Raw genomic sequence first — 15,944 nt, forward strand, 5'->3', positions numbered from 1 at the left:
GTCCTTGCGAATTAGAAACCGATCGAGTGAACCCATCCGTTCTTCGCCAGAAAGCCATCTGAGATGGCCAGTTCACTCTTATACCAGAGCTTTAAGCCTGTCTTATATTGAAGAGTTGGTTGAATAGTTAGCTAAACTAATTTGTATGCAACTTTGGGGTTGCGAACTCACATAATTGACTGACTAACGGTGCGGAAACGCTGAGCCTTTGATACTTTTTCATTTTCTCGAGATAGATAGGAGAAAACGGTTTTGTAATTTTCAAACAAACTTGAAATATAGAGTTTTCAGCGCCACTTTGTGTGTACATGTGTGTGTGTGTGTTTTTTTTTTTTTTTTTTAACGGTAATGATAGCGATAATCGTCACGAATAACCTGATATAAATTTTCCCAGCAAATGGATTGCAAGAGTGACGCTATCAAGAGAGCGCGCTTTTATTCAAACTGACAATACAAATCTTAAGATCCGACCTGGGTGGGTATAGAGCGGGCAAGCCTAGACAAGTTTATTGTTTCCTTTGTGCCAGAGTGACGCTCATTAGTAAACTTACTCCAAATTAGTATGCAGGAAGACACTTATTAGTATGCAGGAAGACAGGGGAAGACACTAACGAGGTTAATTCCAATGACCTATTACTACTCAGGAGCCATAATCAGGGATCGTGGGGTCCATTTGTCTCTATGTGGTGTACCAAAAATTCTATTTTTAGAAAAATTTGCGCCGCCTTTTGCGTCGTAAACCCGCGCGGATACACGCAAATTTGCGTGGGGTTACTACCTTATATGGAAAGTGGAAAAGAAAGTCTACTTCGGTTTCGACAAAATTACATAATTTTAAATACTTTGAATATGAAAATAATTCTACAATTACCTTACAAAACTTGGCGAACCGTTTACATGAGAGACAAAAAATTGGCTGGGCTGGAAGGTGACCCACCTAAGCCGGGTCTACCTTTTTCGATGGTAGGGTTACATTCCAAGCCAGGCCTACTTTTCTCCATATAAACACTTTGGCTCGTCCAGCCATGTGAACTCCGTCAAGGCGAGACAATCAGAGCATGCGTGAGCGCTGTTAGCTCGGTCAAAGGGGTCAACGGCTGGGAGGGCGACCCTCTTTCCCGGGACAACTTTTCTTCATAAAAACGGGGCCTTGAAGCAGAGCTGGTCGCTTACTGCTTAATCTTGAACAATCCCTGACAACCAGGGACTGAAGGCTGCCGCCGAGGCAACTGGGGGAAAACCATAAACTGACCAAAAAAACCTGTTTTTCTGTCAGGTAAAAAAATCTGAATATTCAAGAAAGAGAAAAACCAAAATCCGCAATGAATATCAAAACCGAAAAGACGCAAATCCCGATCATATAAAAGTCCCCCTATTGCAAGGAAAACTTCGCTTGTGTTCAAATTTAAAGGGAAAAATGACACGTTCGCAAATCCTACGCAAAGAAACTTTTGGACATCTTAAAATGTATTTTTTTTTTATAACTTGTATCGATCTGTCTGTTCGAACAATAACCACTATTTCCAATCAACAATGCCTGACAAGAGCTCATACAGTACTTTTCCCGTTATCAGATTATCCCGTAAATGTTCATGAATGTGAACGTGTTGTTTTGCCGGATAGTGTGTCGTACTAAAAGTACGGAGCTCCATTGCAAACTCAGACTGATTTGGTTGAAAATTTATAACATTTTCGCTGTTTGACTGACAATAAGATATAAATTAATTTAAATTAAAAAAAAAATAGCCAAGGGTAGCATTTCTTAGAAGGTGACAATTAGCCAATAAATTTAACAGTATCAACATACTATTTTCTCTTTTTTTTTAAAGCCCTATCCGCCATCCGCCATCCGACATCCGACATCCGACATCCGACATCCGCATCCGCGTATTATAGAGTCCCTTTCACTTCTTATTCAGATAAGCTGAAGCCACGTAACGAGCACAAAGATTTTGGTTCAGGTATTTCAGTAAGGACAAAAAAGATTATTTGTTTGAATTGGAGCGGATTTAAGTCCCAAGAAGTGGCGTGGTTTCTGTTGTTGTTACAGAAGCTTATTGCGGGTTTCATGACTATACTGGAAAAGCCAGAACTATTGGAATGCAAAAGGAAGGTTAGGTGCAAGGACGCACCGTTCAAATCTCAATAATTAGCAGCAATAGTTCTAAAACGTTAATAATTCACACCAATATATGACATTTTTCCCAGTTTGAAGTTTAACTACCACTGAAAATTGTTTAGTACCCCAAATGATCTTTCTGGATTTTAACAACCCTTGCCAAGATCTTCTTTTCCGGTATAGCCATAAGTTGCAAAAGCAATATTTTTGATTTACAAGGTAACCTCCTAAAGAAATTCGACCGTTCTCAGACCATCCTAAGATACGCAGATTCCATCCGTAGTATAAAAAGCGGCACCGCCATTGACAAAAGAAATGCTCTGTGAGCCTCAATATAAGAACTATGCAGACTGACTAAAAGTTGATCTTTTTCGCGAATGATCAAAGTTGGTAGTTGTTCGTGGTGTAAAAATACATTCACCCTTTCAAAACAATGTTGGTTCTTAAACGAAGACCAACAATTCACTAATAATTAGATGCAGTGACAGTTCCTCAGAGTACTTCATATCTTCACGCCAATACCGGAATTCTGGAATGGGCAGACGTTATAGCCGATTAGGGGACTCATGCAGAATTTTGATGAAATGCGTAAATATAGACTCTTTTTTTGTCAGATCAAGAGAAGGAATAATTCCAACTCTGTAGCATTGCAGCTTAATATTAAAACATGAAGAATGTTTTTCTGTTTTTTTATTTTTTTTTTATTTTTTTAATATGACTTTTATATTTAGGGTTAAAGGAGAGAGCCCATGATAGAAGTTTGGCTATATACCGTGCTACCAGTAGAACTGGCGGAGAAGGCTGAATCCATACGAAAGCACGGACGAGACAGACAAACGGAAAGATGAATGACTAAAGGCCGGAACCACACAGGACACTGAATGACTAACTTAGGATGCCCCGAGGGCACAAGGCAAAGTGAACAGACAGAATCGAATGTCCGCACAATCGCACGACCGAAGAAACAGTACCAAATGCCAATTTTACGGCTGTTTTTCCGAATTGTGGGCTTCTGATTATTCTTGAAATAATTATTAATAATAAATGGGATCTAAATTATATTAAAAAAAATGTTTAAGAACTATTAAAATTTTCAGGAAAAAGAAACTAATATTTTAATTTAAGTGAGCTTAGCATAGTGAACGTTTTTTTTTAGATCTATATATAACCTTTTTCTGTTTTATAGGTAGAAAAAAAGGTATTCCTCCTCTATAGCATTGCATCCTGATTATTAAAACACGAAGAATTTATCTGTTAGATAAGTAGAAAAAAAGAAGTGTTTTTCTAGCATTGCAGCTTGAATATTAAAACACGAAGAGTTGTCTTCGATGGTTTAATAAGGTTTCGATTTTCTTAACAGTAAAGGATCATGTCCAGGAAACAATGTATAAAACCACACCATCAGCGTAACATCATGCTATTACAAACAAATATCTCACACAAATATCTGACAAAAAAGTAAACTATGCAGACTAGAAATCGATCTTTTCCCCGGATGATCAAAGGTGGTGGTTATTCGTGATGTAAACACATTCACCCTTTCAAAACAATGTTGGTTCTTAAAAGAAGACCAACAATTCAATAATACTGAGATGCAGTGACGGTTCCTTCCAGTACCTCATGTCTTTACACCAATACCGGAGTTCTGAAATGGTCAGACGTTGTACCCGATTAGGGGATTCATGCAGAATTTTGATGAAATGCGTAACTATAGACTATACCTTTGATCTTGAGGGGCTTTTCTTGTTTTTTGTTGTTGTTAAAAGGAGGAAGATGTTAAGTTCTGTTTGGGGTTTTTCAGAGGGGGTGGAGAAGTTTGGACGGTTTGACCCATGCTCACATGTTTTCCATATGGAGGATAACAAAGAGTTACTCTGACAAGGCCAGAGGGTAGACGATACAGAGGCAGTTAGAAGACGATATGGCAGAGAGGAAAGGTAATTAAGAGAGAGTCCATATGAGGACCAGGTTGGCGAGTCTCAGTGCACCTCGCCAATTTCCCTGATATTTGGCACAATTACTCCCTTTCACTAGTACATTAACCATATGCAACACTTTTGCTCAATTTTCTATTGTTGTGCAGAAATGTCAATCAAAATGTCAGAAGGTGAGAAGTGCTCAAATTTGACCAAGAATATACACTGTTTTTGATCACCTGGTACAACCGTAATATGCCAAGAGATAAAATGACATTTCAATGAGCGATACCTCTGACCTTAAATAAAAGAAAAATGTTGAGTAAGCTATTGCTGTCTATTTCGGTTGGCTATGTGCTTGATTTAACTTCACCTTATTCAGCCTTATTCAGTTCATATGAATAAAGTAGGACCTCAAGAGTCCTTGTCTGTAGAGATGCGGCATCTCTCCGATTAAATTTAAAACGATTTATAGATTGCTTAAGAAAAAGTGTTTCTATAGCAAAAATAAAAAGTCTGTAAAGTTTACTTGGAGTAACAGTATTTGTAATGAATAAATGTTGTTTATCTCTTATTAATATGCAAATGATGTCAACATGAAAAACATGATCACTTAAAGTTTAAATGACTAAAACTAGTAAAACAGAATGCTGCTTTGAAAAACATTTAACGACCACAAATTGTTTAGCAGCTGGGAAACTAGCATAGAAAATTTGAACAAAGACAAGATAGGGTCATCCATATCAGCGGTAATCATCGTTCTGACTGGCCTTAATCGCCGTAACCCATAGGGTGGCATGCATGTATTCTTTGACGCGAGCGTCACTCAGTCAAGGCATCATTGCCCTGGAGATTGGTCGGTATATCTCTCTTGGTGCGTAAGCTTTACGTCTGTGTACTTCGAACGCTATAGCAATATTGCCGAACAGATGTTATCGAATGTGTTGACGGCCTCACATCATAGAATAATTAACCACTTGAAAAACATGCTTGGTTCAGAATCATCGGTCTGGTCGCGTGTCAACTTTGTTCAGTTAAGCTCGCACAATCTTCCACCGAAAGGAAACCTCAATGAAGCTTCACTTTTCTTTCCCCGATGGAAACCAGCGAAATATCTTATTTGTTGTTTTGCACGAAGAACACCTGGGATAGACGATTGCGTGACAGAGTGACTTTTGACATCTGCAGGTGTAAGTTCATTGCATTTCTCAAATTTCAATCCCAGTGAGTCATAATGGCTTCCTTTGAGTACTCGTTTAGATCCTATTCCAGGAAAGAATGCGGTTTATCTGGCCGTTTTAAAGATCGGAAAGCCCTTGCACCATTAAAGACCTGTACAAAAGACATCTCTGGTCATCTAAACGGTCGGTAAATAAACCTCGTTGGAGGGAGTCGATGTTTGCCTACTAAGAGTTGTATTATTTGTGGAAGAGGGAGATTCTTTTACTATTTGCCCCAGCCACAGAGTTGAATTCGGGTGCTTGGATGGCGACCGAGCAAAGTGTGCAAATATCCAATGCACGACAGCAAGCAGAAGCCAACAAGAGGAGTGACAAGACGTATGTCGCAGGAAATCTACAGCAGGTATAATATCTTGTGTGAGACCGGCCAATGTTAGGAAAAACATGTTACTTTGGGTTTTCATTGTTGTTGTTGTTGTTGTTGTTGTTGTTGTTGTTGTTGTTCTTCTTCTTCTTCTTCTTCTTCTTCTTCTTCTTCTTCTTCTTCTTCTTCTTCTTATTATTATTATTATTATTATTATTAATATTATTATTATTATTATTATTATTATTATTATTATTATTATTATTATTATTATTATTATTATTATTATTGTAACAACCTAGACTATTTTGTATGGCTATTTTAGGTGTCAGGCCTTTACGTGCTCCAAGTTGCAGGTACTGCTGTTACGTACAGCAGGAACTCATGGAGATGCGTCGGCCACAGGGAGAGACAGGGGTGAACGTGATACTTCCGACTTGTGAGCCAGATGAGACTATTGGGATGCTAAAGAAAACGTCCAAGCAGCCATCTGATGACACGCGTGTAGCTAGCGGACCTGGGACCCGTTTCTCGAAAGGCTCGGTAACTTATCAGGCCCGATAAGTGCCTGGTGCATGGTGCCTGGTGGTTTTTAACAGAAGTCAATTTTTGTTAACTTTGAATACTAAATTTTAAAACCTTATAATTCTAAGAAAACATTGGCCAAGTCCCATGTCTGTAATCAAGGCTGTGTAATCGGCGATAAAATATTTCAAAATATAGTTATCGGGCTCGGTAAGTTACCGGGACTTTCGAGAAACGGCCCCAGGCGTGCGTTTGTCAGAACTTTACGGGCCCGAAAACAATTCGGGGCACTTTTCGGGTGTTTTTCTCGGGCCCCGAAAAGTGTTTCTCAGAACACCCGAAAGTGTCCCAAAATGTCTCCCGATATTTTCGGGAATCTTTTCGTGTTACCGGCTACGATAGTGCGATTAGAGCTGGAAATATTATTTTAGAACACGGCTTTATTATTACAACTTTTGATTTTTCTAGCTGAAAACTGTAACTGTACTTGTAAAATAAATTTACATGTAAATGCTGTTCTTAAAAACAGATTTTAAGACAGACACTACTGAGCTAACTCGTTCACATCGTGAAGACTGTTTGGTTTCTATTTTAATCTTGACCTTTTAAACTGATCACCTATGTTGTTTTGTCAATGTTTCCATATATCTGTCAAACTGTCAAGACTTGTCAGAGTTCCCTTGATACTATTGGCTACTCGTTTGAATGAACTGAAAACTTTGCTCGCAAATCCCCAAAAACTAAAACAAGTGGGATGTTTTGGATTTGATCCCCGGACACCGCATTACTATACTATGAACTCAACTTTCGTAGTGGAGGCAATTAAGAAATTAGTAGTACTGCAAGAAAATGACTTATCATATTTGCAGCTTAGCATTGTCCGATGAAAGTTTTCCAGAATCAGACAAGGTGGGCATCTTTCACGTTTTTTTAGTTGTTGTTTTTTATTTCCTTTACGAAGTTGCTGTACAACCTGTTTGGCGAATACTTTTTCCACATTACCTGGGGATGAAATGACGAATTAAGAGATGCGTAAGTCTAGATTTAAGTCACCGATGATAAATTTCAGTAGCCTGTCAAAAACATCAAAAACGAAAAGAGAATCAAAGCTAGCGCTTACTTACCATACACAAACGGAGAGTGGCAATAACTGTTTGAATCAGAGGCCTTCGGTTGTAGTTTGTAATTAATTAAAAGCGATCGAGATGTTCTATGTCAACAAAAAAGTTAAGCCAACGTTGTCCACTGTGTGAAGACTTGTATCCTAAGTGAAAGCTTTCTATTTTAATAAAATAAGCTTAAGTTCAGCTTTAATAATTCTTAAAGAACGAACTGAAATCAATCGCTACTAATCGCAATCTCGGCGGGTAAATAGGCCAATTTCAGTTTGAAAACATTTGACTACATTTCTCGGTTTTGAAGTTGAGCTCCTTCTCAACCGATTTACGTTAAAAGACACAGAATTAATTTTCCGTTATACACTTAAAATATAAAATTTAACCACACATATTAAACTCGGCAATATGCGAACCGATGAGGAAACTATCAAGTTGTCTTGATTTGGTCCATAATCTCTCCAAAATCAAGGTTTTTAAGTACGAATTTCTCTTCTTTTGCCTTATCGGTCGTCATTCTTTAAAAGTTCAACTGAAAATAACAGATTTGCAAGAGTTACCTTCGTAAATTTACTGGAGTCAACAAAATCAGAAATTTTCTCTTTGTTTTTAGACATTTTTAGCTTGAGTCTATCCTAGTATCTATCAATTAACTCAAACTCTCGTTTTGAATAACTTTTCCCTTGCTAATAGTAACGCAATACAACCATTTAACTGAAAAAAAGCATTCCCGAAAACGCATTTCGGGAGCTTTCTAGCACCCGAAAATTATCGGGGAAAAATGACGTTACTTTCTCGGGCCCGAAAAGTTCGTGCGCTTTGAGAAACACCAGAAAGCGTTTTCGGGAGCTTTACGGGGAGCTTTTCAGGCCCAAAAAGTTTTCGGGAGTTTTGGGAAACGCATGCCTGATCCTTGACCCGCAGATGAAGAGGACGATGACTTGTTTAACTGTCCTGAAGAAGGATGTATCAAAACTTTCAGGACCAACCACAACCTTCAACGACACCTTGACTTTGGGCGCCATCAATTCAAACTTCATGAAGAGTCGTAATACGACCAAATTAGACGCAAATGGGCCCACCATTGCATATCTGCAAGCAAGTCCCAGATGCCTTCCTACCTTTTCACAGAAAGCTCATCTTCTGAATACATGGAAAAACGAAGTAGTCATCGGATGGGCTCTAGCAAAAACAAGACGGAGCAACAGGTTTTCTGAATAAGTGAAGAGCGTTCTCGTGGAGCAATTTATGATTGGTGAAGAAACCGGTCGAAAGGCCACCCCAGTGGAAGCTGCAACAAGAATACGTTCACTTCGCTATGAAACTTATGGCCAACTAAACGTTTAATATAACGCCATATCGGTGATATAGAATCGTAATTTTTACCTAAACTCCTTATCGTCACAAATTACCAGAGGAGTAATATTTTCAAAGTATGTTTTCTAGTTCCCCAGAACATTATTTAAAATTTTGCTTCTATTACTGACATGGCATTAGGTAATATTACTTGCATTTGTGTTAAGAGCCGAAAAGATGCAATGCTTGAGAAATACTTAAGTTGAAAGATGAGTCTAAATGTGGCCATTTTTTACCCAATTCGAACCATAAAAACGTTGACCTCGATATCATCCACACGTTAAAGAACTTTTCCATGTTGTTCTATCTGTTGTTTCTTTACCTCAATATGTAGCCTCATGCGAAATATAAACAAAATCTGAGGGGTCGATGCAGACTCATATTTTAATATTGCCTGGTTTTGTGGTGGATCCTCTCTTAACAGAATTTGAATTCGAATTTCATAGAACATGTCGGCAGCAGTGGAGGAACTGTGTAGAAAGCCCATGTATCGTTAAGTAGTCCTGTACCAGGATGGCCGTGACAAATCAAGTCATGTAGTTTTAAAGGAGAAGAGTCACCTCTTTTTAATGTCACTTGGAATAGCGAAAAAACATTTATTTCGACGAAAAACACTACAATAACGGTACAATTTTGTAAAAAAATGACAACCTCGTTCCAAAAGGCCCTGGGAACGAGGTTGAAAAAAATAACCCTACTAATGCACAAAAAACTATTATCAATCGTTTCTGTCTGCTGATGGCTTGGAGTTTTGAAACTTGAAAAAAAAAATAGCCATTTTTTTCAAGTTCTTCGTGCGTATTTTGGAGAAATGGCTAAAAATATATATAGGTCTTTACTTCCTCAGAGAACTCATTTCATATTTCCCTCCTGGTTCTCTAACCGTGATTTCACGTTAAAGAAGGGGTTCATTTTCAAATATTTCAGCAGTTTTGGCCAACATACAGCAAAATCTATGTGACAGTGTCTGTAACATAGACAACTCACATGCCATGACATTTTAATTTTGAGGACTTTTTTTAAATTAACTACTTTTGGGTAGTTTTGCAAGTGATCGCTTAATAGTTTATTTATCAACATTTCAACTTAAAGCAAAATTGCTAGAATAAAATAAAAGACAACTAGATTAACTGACTTAACGACGTATATTCCTAAAAGAATGCTGACTACTAATTAAGAGAGAATGTCCCTGAAGACTGCGTGAAATCAGTAAAATGTGGCACATGCTTAAAAAATTCAGAATCTTCATATTTCGCTCAGAGAAACCCTATGATAAGCCAACAAACGTGATATATATATTTTTTTGTTCAAAGCTGGTTGTATTTTCAAGAAAATTCTCAAAGACTGTAATGGGCACCGACAGTCATAAAATGGCGGAAATTAGTGCGCCGAGTAAACACAAGAACTTCGCTTGTGAAAAGCGCAAAAGAGGCACGGTGTTTTCAAACTGGTATATTTCTGTAAGAGACACTGGCAAATGATTCAAGTCTAAAACCAGGATTGTTTACTTAAGAGCGGCTGCCTGTAAGAATCGAGAACTGCATTTCAGCGACCACTTGGTCGAATTTCTGATATTTCGTCTGAAGATATTCTTGGATTAATTATTTTCGAAAATCATATTTTTAAGTTCCAAGGTATTTTTTTTTTTTTTGAGAAAATTGCAAGAGTTTGAAATGCGGCCTAGGAGCGGTCACGGGCCGATGAAAACTGCGAAAATTTAGGTCAAAGGACGAGGCCCCGCTCACGATGTAAAATAACTCAATGAACTTGAAACTTTACACAAACCTAGACCAACCATGTCACAAGAAAATTAATACAACAAACATTCCAAACTCGCTGGCTGCTTTCTAAAGCATGCAGATTTGTGTACGCTACTCAAAATGGCCTTGAAACTAATGCCTATTTTCATTAAAATAAAAGTGTTTCTGGTATGTGATTTTCTCTAAATTAAATCTCATATTTCGAAAGACGAAGAAAAGAACTTTATTTGTTCCAAGTTCCAAGCTCTGATTCAAACTCTTTCCCACTCAAGGAAGATCGAATATGCGTGCGATACTTGCGGCTCGCAATTCACGTCACGAATTATGAGATCAGAACCGATTAACAAACACTTGATATCTGGAGCTCGTGAATGTTTCTAAACATCACATATTGGTCCCTAAAACTAATCAGACTGACTGAAGACAGCCATTCAATGTTTTCCGATCCCAGATTTCTTTCCTATTCTACTCTAAAATAATATATTTACTGCCGGTCAATTAGCCTACGAAACATATGCAACAAATTTGCATACCATTTCGATGTCGCAGGAAAAAGCAGAGCAAATCAAACTTTACAGCTCCTTTATCCTCTTAAATAAAGCAGTCGATCGGTAAAATGGAGAAAAACGTGTGACTTTGTTCCTATCGTGTTGTTTTGAGTGTTCGTTTAAAACTCTCATTTTGGAGCAGTTTTTCAAGAAACATTTTTCCCATGCGGTATAACTCAGAAGCACTTGAGATTAAGGTTGCCTGACTTTATCGACGAGACTAAAACAACAAAAGAGAACCGCATTAAAAGGCTGTGGCAATTACTTCAGTAATTTCTTTACGATAAGAAAGTCCGCGCGTTGTGTAAGCTACACTCAAATAAATCAATCATTTATCAAAATCATATTTTACATTATTCAGATGTACACTACCCGCGTTTAGCGAAAGCTATTCGAGGCGGGTAGTGTAACACGGGTAGTGTAAGTGGTGTTTGGAAAAAAAGAAAAGAAGATAGAAAAAGAAACCCCTTCCGAGTTGTTTTGGTTGCTACTCAAAACTTTCTCTTCTTGGCCACTGCCTATTATTCTACTTTATCCTGCAATGTAATTGTCGCCTGAAGGTGAGGCTAAAAGTGGTATAGATGCCACCAATGATTTTAGCACTCAGCTTGTAAGGCCAATGAAGAACATACTTAAAGCAAATAGCAGATAAGAGCCCGCGAAACAAATCTTACTGCTGGCAGATGCAGCCTAGACGAAGGAACTGAATCTTTTTCATGTAATGCTGTTTGCGATGAACTGATATGTCAGTGACATTTTAAAAAACAAACAAATGTCCTTCTGAAGGACAGCATTCCCAGTGCCCTGTGTAACATCAGCTAGGCTTGAGCTACACAGTTCCATATGGCCGATGTATCCGGTTTAATAGCAATTTACGGTCACGCATATTCCTACCCAAAGCAACAATACTTATTAGGATAACAGTGCTCCTGAAAATAAAATAACAAAAGGTTTCTAAATAATTATAATGAAAATAATATTAAGCGCCGCCGATTTCGAACCACGGCCGCACCCATACTCAGGGTCAGAAATTTTCAGAGAAGAAGGTTAGACCCTCATATGGTTCGGATGACCACGTTGAAATCTTTATGGCGGTCCCGTCTCCAATTTGGAGATGTAAAATAACCACTGTAATGAGCCTTGGATATGACCGCTCTCAGTGCCAGAGATTACTCTGAAGGACTTCTGAGGAGAATGAGACCACAAAATTGTGTAACAGTCAGAGTTCAGTTTATTTGAGAGAACGTAACAGTCTTCCTCAGCAGAACCCCTTTGGGGCTTTAAGAGTAGTCAGCTGAGCGAAGTCAGTGTATGCACAAATCACGGAGTTCTTCACAAATTAGTTGCTACGGCTATAAATAGTATCGATAATAATAATAATAATAATAATAATAATAATAATAATAATAATGATGATTCCCCTATCATGAATTAGCAAAACGTTGCCTACGTTGCCTTACCAGAGCTAACAGGTACAAATATGTCCGTACGTCTTAGATAGTCTTCGAAAGCGCCTTGCGCGATTTCTCTTTGGCATGGCTCGATAAGGTTTCTGGAAGGCGGCATCGTCGGAAACCTCTCCGCTACCCAATTCCCAAAGAGGAGGGATGAGCTGGACAGATGGTCATGCCCGAAATGTCACAAGGTACAGTGAGAATTGATGACCGTGCAAAAATTAAGTCGATCTCCGACTCAACATCACTTACGCCGACAGACTGTGTGTGTGCCGAGAAGCTTTTTCCACATGAAAACAACGGGAGCATAAGGGCATTTTTTTTCTTTTGCTCGACTTCTTTCATCATGGGAGCACTGTCCCCCAGCTAACCTCTGAAAAGAGCAATTGACATACATTTCATATCTGCTATCCGGAAGGACAATGTGACTGCGCGATCATCTGTTTGTTTAAAAACTTTTGAATGACTCGATGGTCATTATCACTAGAATTAGTTCACCTTATAAAATTTGGTTTTCTTTTGTGATGAGTGCTCCCGCTTTTCCCTTCCCATTATTTTATTACTACTTTCCTTCTTCTAAATTTTACATTTGTCTCTTTCCTTCATTTCTTCCCTTGTTTGCTTATTCGTTTTCCGTGTTTCTTTTTTCTTCCTATCATTCGGGCTGCTTGTCCGACGGTCGGTGGATCTTTCTTCCTTAATCCTCTCTCGTTCTTTTTGGCCTCTCTGTCCATTTGTTCTAAGAATTTGATATCATAAATAGTGTCTTTTTTAACAAACCAAAATTATTTCCTTATCCGCAAAACTCGTGTAAGACCTGAAGGAATATTGGTAACGTACCGAGCCTTCCTTGTAAGACGTGTGATATGTCATTGTGTGACATACAAATGATATGCATGAATTGAAGAAGTAAAAACGACAGTGTCGTTCAGTGGTAAAAAATCTCGCTTAATGGTCATGTTTTTTTTTTTTTTTTTTTTACGATGAAACAAGCTCAGTTGTACGTTAGAGAAAGATAGCAGCTATGGCGTGTTTGAAACTGTCAAGAATAGCGCCGATGTTTCTCGCTGGCGGAGAGAAGATGGTAATTTTGAAGAGAAAGTAGGAATGAAAACCAATCTACAGCCACTGTTTTTGCAAGGTAAACTTGTGATGTTGACTTTCTAATCAAATAGGGTGCTAAGCACTAAGATTTGCTTGGAATATTGGCTTCGATAACAGGAATATAATTCGATTATTTGTGTTTGTTGACAAGTTGAGTTTGTTATTTTCTCGACATAGAGCATGCTTTTTTCGTGCAGAAGTTAAGAGCCCCAGACTAATTTTTATATCTTTGAAAAGAAGAGCGTTGCCACTAATCGCAACCTTAATCTCAAGCACTTCTGAGTTATACCGCATGGGAAAAATGTTTATTGAAAAACTGCTCCAAAATGAGATTTTCAAACAATGAAATGTTGGTGATTTTCAAACTCGTGCCGTGCGTTGCCATTTAAGTAAACAATCCTGGTTTTAGACTTGAATCATTTGCCAGTGTCTCTTACAGAAACATACCAGTTTGAAAAAACCGTGCTTCTTTTTGCGCTTTTCACGAGCGAAGTTCTTGTGTTGTTACTCGGCGCACTAATTTCCGCCATTTTATAACGGTCGGTGCCCGTTACAGTTTTTGAGAATTCGCTGGAAAATAAAAGCAGAGCTGAACATAAGAAATACACCACGTTTGTTAACCCATCAAATATGAGGGTAGTCAATTTTTAAACCCTGTGCCACCACGCACTCGGTCATGAAAGAAAGGCGCTCTTAAGTCTCTAAAAATTGGAAAACAGAATCTCGCTAAATGCAATTTCTAGTTGTCTTGAACCAACCAATTATAACTAGTTTCACGTCTACTATTATACCTGCATGTACTAAAATGTCCATAATTTGCATTATTATAACCTAAGATGTTTCTCCTTTTATGACAATAAATAAACAAATAAATAAATAAATAAGTAAATAAATGCTAATGATAGTAGCCATCATTGCCCATCCTTAGAATTTGTCTCTCGTCCTTGCATGGTAAACACTTAACGCTTCAGGTCCGAAACCATTGCTTCCAGTCTGTCACGAGCTTCCTAACCCCACTCCTTCCCCGGTCCATACGTTCTAACATTAACTAGTGTCACTAGTCCCTAGGTGTCGGCCATCAGATTGGAAACATAGCACTCTTTCGCATTTCAAACAGTATTCATTAGTCAATAGGAGCTGATTCTGTTCCTCCCTTTAGTAACGTCTTTATTACAGAGCACCAAATACTGTTACTAGGGCCTACCACCCGGCAAGGACAGCGCACTTACCTGAAGCGATAAGTTATGTCCAGTCGATTAACCTACACTGACGAGCTGTTATAACTTGCGCAAGCTGTTAAGTTGAGGCATATATTTGTTTTCAAGTTTTGGTGAACAGACTAGCATAGGTAAGAAAACTTAAGTAACGAAAATAAAGGCTCAAAAGGCTGTTGTATCTAAGAATAGTGCTTTAGCCTACAACCAGTAGTAAATTCATACTGGGGTAAGAAAGAAAGACAAAATTCCTTAAATTAATAGGTTTAACTTTTCAGTTTTTTAAATGTTTTCAAAACTAGAGTATGTACCAGTACCGAGTGCAGCTCTCAAGCATTTTAGCCCTTGCCCACTCCTGTAAAATGCCCATGACATAGTATGACGAACAAACAGATGCCTGCAATGAAAAAATTTTTTTTCAAGAACCTTTAACAATTATTCCATGAGCGCGCGTTGGATATGAAATAGCCAACGAGGCGCGAAGCGCCGAGTTGGCTTTAACTTAAATCTCATATCCAACAAGCGCGAATGGAATATTTGTTTTATTAAATTCTCCGCGTTTGGATATTGCTGTTGAAGTTTACTGAATTTTTACATATTTTCAAGAAAAAATTTCCTTTAAGTTAAAACGACCGGATGTTGAGGCAACCTCCGAAAAATCGAAAGCGAAGAAAATCCGACACAGTCGGACATCTAAAATTAAAAAAAACGTTTAAATATATGAATTATAACCCTTCTGAGACTAGCATTCAAGTGCTTTTGAGGTTTTAGCTCATCGAGAAGCGTAATAGTTGTGCACATTTGAGCAAATGTTCTGCTGTGTGGTGCCGAGCGAAGGAAGAGATCAGTGCAAGGACGGCTTTTTTCTTGCTGAACTGAATTCCTCGCGGACGATTTAAAACACTTCAGGCAAGTTCAAGAGTACGAGGTACAACCTCACTGAGACAAGCGTTCAGTGCAAGTTTTTAAACTTCAAGCTTATTTGAGAACTGTAAGTGCTGTGCACATTTGTGCAATTGTTTTGCAGAGTTGTGCCGAGCAACGGAAACGAACATTATGGCCGCCGCTCGCACGGATTTCATAGATGAACTTTTTCCTGAAGTCCTCGTAAATGCGTAAAAACATAAGGGCAGGCATAAAGCTCTTCCTAAGAAATTTCTTCGATTGGCTTTAACCTCTTACCGCCAGGATTTGCAAGCCATCCTGAAATTTTTAAAGGTAACCGATTGTTAATGTTGTTGTTATGTGATCTAAAAATCTTAAAATGTTGCAATTTTTTTAAATAGCG

Source organism: Pavona decussata, unplaced genomic scaffold (assembly GCF_977016875.1).
Source record: "Pavona decussata unplaced genomic scaffold, jaPavDecu1.1 SCAFFOLD_313, whole genome shotgun sequence".
Classification (NCBI taxonomy): domain Eukaryota; kingdom Metazoa; phylum Cnidaria; class Anthozoa; order Scleractinia; family Agariciidae; genus Pavona; species Pavona decussata.